The following is a 9,721-nucleotide window of genomic DNA, read 5'->3' on the forward strand; positions in this document are numbered from 1 at the left end:
TAGGTCTGATCCTGTCCTCCCCTCTCAACCAGCCCCTGCTGGAAAAGCACCTTTATGACCTGCTGCGTCTGCAATTCCAGGTTGGGGAGAGTCCCAGCTCAGCCCTGAGACAGCAGAAGGGTTGGAGTCCTTGCCCCAGTTAGCTACTTCAGAAGAGGAAATGGGATTAGGAAGGGGTGAGGAGGGGAGGGGGGCAAAGCCAGCCATTCCCAGCCTGCTTCTCAGTTGTTTAAAAATATTTGCCCAGAGAGGGTCTCTATGGCAATAACAAGGTTTAGAAAGTCTGGATCACATAATATTCTGAACTGCAGGACTTGTCAGAACCTTTAAAAATGTTACAAGAATTGTGACTCTCCAACAGTGCGCTGACAGGGCTTCCCAAGCTTATTTGACTCCGTTGATCTAACAGCCCAGTCACTCAGGGGAGGGTTCACTATCAGGCCCATAGAACCTAAACTTCAGGGCCTCCCACCTGCCTGGGTCACTGCAAAGGCTCTGGAAATACCCTAACAAAATGTTCACCTGGTATACTGATCCACCCCGCGATGTAATGTTTGCAGAACGTTTGTGTAACATTTACAGAAGTAAGATACTGCCTTATATCCATAAAGAGAGCCCCTAAAATTCTATGACTTTTGGACCCCACAAAATGTGTACCCTCCTCTGCGCCCACCCCATCTGGAGGCCCCACCCCTACATCATGCCAAACATCTTAAAATGTACTCGTGTCCCTATTTAATATAATTTATAAATTAACTCTAAGAACGGAGTCGGAGATGGCATCATGTCATTTGTTTAGTAGACTTTTAATTAAACATTGTTTCATGTTGATTTTGCTCTGTTGCAAGGAATGTGAATTTTGGAGACAATGTTTAAAATGTCCATGTGGTGATCACTTTCTTTGACCCTGAGGATGCTTGCGGTCCCTGAGCGCCAGGTCTAGACTGTGAGATGCATGACACGGGGCTGCACTTGCCAGCCTCTCTGGGTCGAGAAACACTTCACTGGGTTAGTTGCATGGGCGTCTCCGCTTCAGGGGCAATGGCGATCTGACGTCTAATTCACACTAAAGAGAGATCGGAGTGGTGGGGAGAGAAGAGTCTGGGTTATGGAAATTGAACTTTTATTATTGTCGAGAAACAGCGGGTTTCCTTGAACTAGGTTAACAAGGTGTTATCTAACGAGACCGTAGGGGCTGCCTTAATTTAGGACAAGATTGTTGTGCAATTAGCTTATCAACTCTGTCTATGTAAATGAAGGCTTTTAAAGTCCTTGAAAACGGCTCCTGCTCTTAAGTAATTGGACTGTTTCCCTGGCTCCTCTTCACTCTCCCCTGCTTGGACACTTCTTTTAATTAAGCATTAGTGTGCAAAGCACTGTGCCTAGAGGTTAAAATATAAGTAAGAGCGGGTCCCTGCCCTCCATCTGCCTATTGTCTAGTTAGGAGTCAGCCACCTTTCCCTGCAGAGGGCTGGAGAGCAAATATTTTCAGCTTTGCAGATCACCTCTGTTCCAAGAACCCATCTCCGCCCTTCTGGCATAAAAGGAACCAGAGACCACGCGCAGATGAATGAGAGCGGTAAACCTTCACTTGCAAGAACTACCTGGGCTATAGTGTGCCGACCCCGGGTCTAACGGGAGAAACAAATGTGTAACTTACTATGGGAAGGTATAAACCCAGGTTGATGCCAGCCAAGGGCTGCGGAGCGCAGAGGGAGGGAAGGAGCAATTGGCTGGGAAGACAGAGGCTTCCCCGAGGAGGTGTCTGGACTTAGGGAGCCACTGCCTTTTGGTTGAGCCCGTTATGCTTCCCCAGCTGCTTGGTTCTTACCCGATTTTCCTCCCCAACAAGACTGGAGCTCCCGAGGCCTGGCCTTTTCTTGGATCATTCATGGGGCTAAGATGGCTGCATGCATCCTGCCTACAAATTCCAAGTCAGCATCCTGGCAAAGAAGGTTAATATTGTAAAGAGTGAAACACAGACACCAGGCTCCCCCTGCCACCCCAGGCTTCATATAACCATTTCTTGTTTGGGAAACCACCTTGCCTTTGAGGGGAATGAAACAATGTAATCTGCACACACCCGTCCCCTCTGCTCTAACTCCCTTATTGTTCTTCCAGACACTTTCTCTTTGCATTTCCAATATTCAAATGCCGTGTAGTTTATTGTGACTTGTTTGCTCAAGGCTGGGCAAATAAAAGAACAAAGGAAGCTGTGAGCATCAGCAGGGCCTTGGCTATCACCTGCTCTCATCCTGAGCTTAGCAGCCTTCAGCACCCCAGCCCCTAAACAGGCCGTGGGCCAAGGTGACTGGAGATGTGGGGCTATAAAGATTAGACAGGAGACAAGGCGCTTTCTGAAAGGACTCCTGATAGCTTATCTCTACCTCCACCAGGAACTGGGTAATGATGACACGCTGGCAATGGTAGCAGGTAAATGAATTACTCACCCTGGAAAATGGATGGGGCTGGTAACAAGAAGACCTAGGGATTTTTGAGTCAGACGTCTCACCAAGAGATAGATCTTAGGGGGTTTAGCCCCTGCAGCATCGCCATTAGTCTGTCTCCAAAGCCTCTCCAAATTCATATGTAATCTATCTGTGAGTGCATCATACTGGCCGTGACACTGGAACACGCTCGAATCCCCTACTGCCTGGTTATGCCCGGTACCTGTCCAGTGGGGGGCAATGCTCATGAATCCCCCCAGCACGTGTGTGACTCTCCAGGAAGCTAGAGGAAGTCAAACCAGAGAACGCTGGATCCAAATGGTAACCCCTCTCAGTATATCCAATGCAGTTAGCACCTGCAAACACCTGCTCCTCCCTAACCAGTTAGAGACCCTGGCTGCAGCGATCTCATCTGCAAATGAGAAACTATCTCAGAGCCCGCTACACCCCACCCCCACCTTCTCACCCAGCACAGCTCCTGACTGCAGGAGAGTCTCTCTGTGGTCTCACCCTGAACAGGGCGATCAGCATTCTGCAGAGAAATCTCCCTGCCTGGATTACCCTCCTGTTTCCTCTTCCCCTACCCAGGGGTTACCCAGCCTTCAGGATCTGGCTCCAGGCTGCCTCTTACAGGAAGCCTTCCCCCATCCACCGAGCTCTGCCAGCTCCCCCCGCCCCAAATCAGAGCCTCTACCCGGCTTTCAGGCAGGCTCACACAAAGTCAAATTTTAATAACACCCTGTCCAATCTCACAGTCTCAGCACTCCACATGTGTTCATTATCTCCCCTGAGTGTGTAAGCTCGTTGGCTGGAAACAATGCCTTCATTTTTAACCCCCTAAGCTCATTGCACAAGGCTAGACAAACAGCAGGTGATATAAACTGCTATTGCTGATATAAATTCCAAGGACATAAAAAGGGTGCAAGCCCGGCTGCCTCCTCTTTTATTTTTTTTTTTAAAGATTTTATTTATTCTACAGAGATAGAGACAGCCAGCGAGAGAGGGAACACAAGCAGGGGGAGTGGGAGAGGAAGAAGCAGGCTCACAGCGGAGGAGCCCGATGTGGCTCGATCCCATAACGCAGGGATCACGCCCTGAGCCGAAGGCAGACGCTTAACCGCTGTGCCACCCAGGCGCCCCTGCCTCCTCTTTTAAAAGGAGACATAGCCATAGTAGGAACCAATATGTGTGAGGAGGCATTGCATATGTGAAAAAGACTGGCCCCTTCATGATCTCAATTAATCAGCAGCCCAGGGCGGTGGGAGGAATCACTCCCACAATGCAAATGTGGACACCGAGGGCTGGGGAGAGTCTTTGATTTGCCTGAGAGCACAACTAGTCAGTGGCAGAGCCGTGATTCGAACCCAGGTCTTAGGACACCAAGCCCTTTATTTTTTTTTTTCCCATCATATGGTCTGTGAGCCTTAAAAGCCAAGAGCCAGTCCAAGGGGTGGCTGACAGTTTTGCTATAGAGAAAACTGCAACCATCGGAAAATACGTAACTTGTTTGTACGGAGATGCAGGGACCACAGAGAAGGTAAGTTTCCACCAGCCCTTGACGAAGCCGTGGAATTTGGACAAAAAGAGAGCAGGAGAGAAAAGGTGCATGAAGGGGAGCAAGCAAAAGGCATCGGAGGCAGATGGGGTGGGGGGGTAACCACGTGGGGGAGGTGTAAGTAGAAGGCGGACTAATAGCGGGCCAAACTAGAAGGGAGACTTCAGCCTCAAGCGGGAGACTGTGAACACAGCATAAGCAGAGATGGGGGGGGGCGGTTTGTCAGACCTCCACCCTCCGCAGGACTCCGTGAGAGACCAGACAGGGATGGAGAGCAAATAAGAAGAAGTCAAGGTCGTTCCGAGCTCCCGAGCCAGAGAGACTGCTAAAATGTAGGTGTCATTAATCGGCATGGGGGTGGGGGAAATTGCGGCTGATTTAAACTGGGAAGGAAAGAGGCAGTATCACACAATGTCAAATTTAATAATATCCTGTCGCTGCGTACTATCTCATTATTCCACACATGTTCATTATCTCCCCAGATTGTGTGCTAGCTGGCTTTTGGAAACTATGTCTTCTTTTTTCGCCTTGCCGCTCCCCGTGCGGGGCTGAGCAGAGAGCAGAGGCCCGAGAAATACCAGTGGCTGTAAATTTCAATGCCACGGACGGGGCCTGAACCCCAGGGTCAGTGCAGAGGCATTTCAGAGAGACAGACATCAACGCAATATTTTCTTTAAAGTATTTTTGCCGTAGCAGCTCGATGTGTCCAACAATGCCCAACGAGAAAACGCTGCCCCTTGAGGCAGAGAGTGTCCTGTCACTCAAGGTATCCAAGCAGAAACCAGACAATCGTCAGAGGCTCCATGGAAGGAATCCCTGCCTCGGGAGGGAAACCAGACAGAACAGCTCATGCAGCCCCGCTCCATCTCTCAGACACTTGGTTCTAAAATGCTGTGAATTCGATCTCCCGTTTCCTTGGCATGTCCCATTCAGAAATAGCCAGACTGACTTAAAAAAAGAAATCTCCATGCCTCTTTCTATTTCTTTCAAACCCTTTAAATGTCAAGTTCCAGACCACTGTTCTGCCTTGCCGGGCGGTTGGATAACAAACCCATGAGTGCTGGGTTTAGAATAGCATGCCTGGCGTGGCCGGAGGAGGGGTCTGACTTCATGCATTCCTAATGCACGTCTATTTTTACAGCCATGAGACACATCGCCTCCCTTTGCTGTTCACATCAATATCACACGGGGACGCTGACACAGGGCCATCTGTCCCCACAGACGTGTTCTTTTGGGAGGGGAGGCAGAGAGAACTGGAGAGAAATAGATATGCATTTTTGTTCTAAGTCTGAAAATTGATTTGGGATATGAGAGCAACCAGGCTTGAGCCGGCCAGAGATGCCTTTTGCCAATCCACGTTGGGAATAGAGCATCTCATTTTTTCACCTCCTTCTGAAGTTTAGCGCAGTCTGTCAGTCCACCCACACGCTCATTCATTCATTCACTCCCTCATTCATTTGCCTGAGGTATGCCAGCCCCGGGCCACACATCCTTTCACCACGCTGGACTCCTCTGGAAGCCCCCGATGCAAGAGGGCATGGAGGTAGGGAGGAATCGTGACCGGGAGGGTGAACAGATGAGGCAAGTCCTTTCTGAGGACCTCTGCTACGTCCAGGGCTTTGCCCAAACTGAAGTCTGGCCAGCTGGAGCTTTCCCCCCAAAACAAGAGTTTGCTGCACTGAGGCTGAAGATGAGGCCAGACTTGGGAGCCAAAGAAGGATGGCTTGTGCGCAGAAGCAAAACCAAAGTAGTTGCCAGCAAAATGGGGGCTCGAGATCAGTGTAGCTATGGACCCCAAAACCTGGCCTGAGTCAGCTCTTCTGGAAGAGCCCACACTCTAGGAGAGGAGATGTAGGATGTAATCTAAAGAGCCAGGGCGCCTGGATGGCTCAGTCGGTTGAGCATCTGACTCTTGATTTCAGCTCAGGTCATGATCTTGGGGTGGTGGGATTGAGCCCCATGTCGGGCTCTGCCCTCAGCAGGGAGTCTCCTGGAGATTCTCTCTCTCCCTCTCTCCTCCCCACCTCTATCAAATAAATAAATCACTCTTTTAAAAAATATATTAAAGAGCCTGTCCATCTGGGGCTTGTTATGGACTCTGTTTGCCAAAGTCTTTGAGGGCCCATTGCACTTTCCTTTCTCCCTCCTCTGATAACACATTCACTTTTCCTGCTCCCCCAACCCTGTTGGTCCTGATGGACCTGTCAATCATGAGCTCTACCTTCTCAGATAATGGTGTAGTCCAGGCCCCCACTAATCAGATTACCGCTCTGAAACTCCATAGAGTGCTTAATTCAGGGAGGCACAAATGATTCTGACATGGCCAACGACAGGCAGTCCTAGGACTTTTCTACCAGAGCTAACAAGGAAAATGACTTCTCTCAATTGCTATTGCTAGTTGGAGAGAATACGAGTCTGAAACTGCCAGTCGCCATTTTGCCTACCCCATGGAAATGACCCGTGCAAAGGATAAAGCCAGTCACAGACCACACAAGCCAAGAAGAAGAGAGAGACAGTTGGGATGCCTTCAAATGGCCCCGGGTTCTACTAGGCAGAAGCCAAACCCTAGACTGCCCATTTATGAGAGCCAATAATTTCTTTTTTTCCCCTCTTCCTCAAACTAATTTTGATTCAAACCCTATCCTCCAGCCCTCTGAACTTCTGAATCTTTTATATGCTAACAAATTGGACAACCCAGAAGAAATGGATAAATTCTTAGAAAATACAATCTTCCGGGGCGCCTGGGTGGCACAGCGGTTAAGTGTCTGCCTTCGGCTCAGGGCGTGATCCCGGCGTTATGGGATCGAGGCCCCACATCAGGCTCCTCTGCTATGAGCCTGCTTCTTCCTCTCCCACTCCCCCTGCTGTGTTCCCTCTCTTGCTGGCTGTCTCTATCTCTGCCGAATAAATAAATAAAATCTTTAAAAAAAAAAAAAAAGAAAATACAATCTTCCAAGACCAAATCAGGAAGAAACAGAAAATCTGAACAGGCCAATTACTAATAATGAAATTGAATCAGTAATTACAACACTCCCAATAAACAAAAGTCTAGGACCAGATGGCTGCATAGGTGAATTCTACCAAACATTCAAAGAAGAGTTAATATCTATCCTTCTTAAACTACTACAAAAAATTGAAGAGGAAGGAATGCTTCCAAGCTCATTCTACAAGGACAGCATTACCATGACACCTAAATCAGACAAAGATAACTACCAAAAAAAAATTACAAGCCAATATCCCTAATGAACATAGGTGCAAAAATCCTTAACAAAATATTAGCTAACCAAGTTCAACAATACATGAGAAGGATCATACACCATGATTAAGTGGGATTTATTCTAGAGATGCAAGGATGGTTCAATATCTGTAAGTCAACAGGATACAGCACATTAACAAAATTGAAGATAAAAATCATATAATCATCTCAATAAATACAGAAAAAGCATTTGACAAAATTCAACATCCACTCATGATAAAAACTCTCAAGAAAGAAGGTATAAAGGGGTGTACCTTCATACAATAAAGGCCATGTATGACAGACTCACAGCTAACATCATACTCAATAGTGAAAAGCTGAAAGATTTCCCCTAAGGTCAGGAAAAAGACCAGGATGCCCACTCTCGCCACTTTTATTCAACATAATCCTGGAACTCCAAGCCACAGCAATCAGACAAGAAAAAAATAAAAGTCATCTAAATTGGAAAGAAAGAAGTAAAACTGTCACTATTCAAGATGGCATGATACCATAGATAGAAAACCATCAAACCTCCACTCAAAAACTGTTAGAACTAATAAATCAATTCAGTCAAGTTTTAGGCTACAAAATCAATATGCAGAGAAATCTGCTGTGTTTCTATACATTAATAAAAAACTATCAGAAAGAGCAATTAAGAAAGAATCCCTTTTACAGTTGCATCAAAAAGAATAGAATATCTAGGGCATGCCTGGGTGGCTCAGTTAGTTTAGTGTCTGCCTTTGGCTCAGGTCATATCCTGGAGTCCCAGGATCAAGCCCCACCTTGGGGGGTCCCTCCTCAGCAGGGAGTCTGCTTCTCCCTCTGCCCCTCACCCTGCTCGTGTTCTCTCTCCCTCTCTCAAATAAATAAATAAAATCTTTTAAAAAATAAAATTTAACTTAAAAAAAAAGAGTATCTGGGAATAAATTTAACGAAGAAGGTGAAAGACCTGTACCCTGCAAACTAGAAGACAGCGATGAAAGAAACTGAAGATGACACAAACAAATGGAAAGATATTCGATGCTCATGGATTGGAAAAAATAATGCTGTTAAAATGTCCACACTACCTACAGCAATCTACAGATTCAATACAATCCCTATGAAAATTCCAGTAGCACTTTCCACAGAACTAGAAAGTAGTTCTTATCCTAAAATTTGTATTTTACTGCAAAAGACACCAAATAGCCAACGCAATCTTGAGAGAGAAAAACAAAGTTGGAGGTATCATACACCCAGATTTCAAATTATACTACAAAGCTATAGTAATCAAAACAGTATGGTACTGGCACAAAACCAGGTACAAGGCTAAATGGAGCAGGAATAAACCCACACTTATATGGAACAAAGGAGTCAAGAATTTACCACAGGGAAAAGACAGTCTCTTCCATAAATGGTGTTGAAACAACTGGACAGCTACTTGCAAAAGAATGAACCTGGACCACTTTCTTTTTTTTTTTTTTTTAAGTTTGATGCTTCATTAGTTGCGTGGACCACTTTCTTATACCACATATAATAACAAACTCAAAATGGATTAAAGACTTAAGTATAAGACCTGAAACTGAAAACTCTTAGAAGAAAAGATGGGCAATAAGGTCTTTGACATTGGTCTTAGGGATATTTTTTTGGATCTGTCTCCTCAGACAAGGACCAGAAAAGCAAAAACAAAACAAAGGGACTAGATTAAATTAAAAGAGCTTCTGGACAGTGAAGGAAACCATCAACAAAACAAAAAGCAACCCACGTAATGGGGAAAGATATTTGCAAATGACACTACCTGAGAAGGGGTTTACATCCAAGATAGATAAAGAGCTCATAAAACTCAATATCGAGAAAACAAACAATCAGATTAAAAAATGGGCAGAGGACCTGAATGAACATTTTTTTCAAAGAAGACATACAGATGGCCAACAGGAACATTGGAATATTACTTGGCCATAAACAAGAATGAGCTCTTGCCACTTCCAACAATATGGATGGGCCTGGAGGATATTATGTGAAGTGAAATAAGTCCAGCAGAGAAAGACAAATACCATCTGATTTCACTTATATGTGGAATCTAAAATAAAAACAAAACAAATGAAGAACCAAAACAGAAACAAACTTGTAGAGAACGAACTGATGGTTGCCAGAGGGGAGGGCGATGAGGGGGATGAACAAAATAGGTGAAGGGGATTAAGAAGTACAAACTCTCAGCTACTATATAAATAACATGGATAGAATACACAGCATAAGGAATAAAGTCAATAATATTGTAACAACTTTGCATGGTGACAGGTGGTAACTAGACTCACTGTGGTGACCATTTCGTAATGTGTATGCCTATCAAACGCACTATCTTGTACACCGGCGACTAACACAATATCGTATGTCAATTATTCTTCAATTGAAAAAAAGAAAATACCATAAAAAATAATTTAAAAATAAAAAGGAAAAATTCTTGGCCAGAGCAATTCAATTTCCCATGGTCCAGAACATCCAAGTGAC

The sequence above is a fragment of the Ailuropoda melanoleuca genome, chromosome 5, assembly GCF_002007445.2.
Source record: "Ailuropoda melanoleuca isolate Jingjing chromosome 5, ASM200744v2, whole genome shotgun sequence".
NCBI lineage: Eukaryota > Metazoa > Chordata > Mammalia > Carnivora > Ursidae > Ailuropoda > Ailuropoda melanoleuca.